Source organism: Lampetra fluviatilis, unplaced genomic scaffold, assembly GCF_964198595.1.
Source record: "Lampetra fluviatilis unplaced genomic scaffold, kcLamFluv1.1 SCAFFOLD_165, whole genome shotgun sequence".
Classification (NCBI taxonomy): Eukaryota; Metazoa; Chordata; class Hyperoartia; order Petromyzontiformes; family Petromyzontidae; genus Lampetra; species Lampetra fluviatilis.
In genome coordinates, this window is record NW_027620527.1 from 129,130 (window position 1) to 130,000 (window position 871).

Sequence of the window (871 nt, forward strand, 5' to 3'; positions counted from 1 at the left end):
CCACTAACTCACCCACTCACTCACCTACTCACTCACCTACTCACTCACCCACTAACTCACTCACCTACTTACTCACCTACTCACTCACTCACTAACTCACCCACTCACTCACCGACTCACTCACCTACTCACTCACTCACCTACTTACTCACCTACTCACTCACTCACCTACTCACTCACTCACCTACTCACTCACCTACTTACTCACTCACTCACCTGCTCACTCACTCACCTACTCACTCACTCACTCACCTACTTACTCACCTACTCACTCACTCACCTACTCACTCACCGACTCACTCACCTACTCACTCACTCACTCACCTACTCACTCACCTACTCACTCACTCGCCTACTCACTCACTCACTCACCTACTCACCCACTCACTCACCTACTTACTTACCTACTCACTCACTCACCTACTCACTCACCCACTAACTCACCCACTCACTCACCGACTCACTCACCTACTCACTCACCTACTTACTCACCTACTCACTCACTCACTCACCTACTCACTCACTCACTCACTCACCTACTTACTCACCTACTCACTCACCTACTCACTCACTCACCTACTTACTCACTCACCTGCTCACTCACTCACCTACGCACTCACCTACTCACTCACTCACTCACCTACTCACTCACCCACTAACTCACCCACTCACTCACCTACTCACTCACCCACTAACTCACGCACTCACTCACCTACTCACTCACTCACTCACCTACTTACTCACCTACTTACTCACTTACTCACTCACTCACCGACTCACTCACCTACTCATTCACTGACCTACTCACTCACCTGCTCACTCACTCACCTACGCACTCACCTACTCACGCACTCACCTACTCACTCGCCTA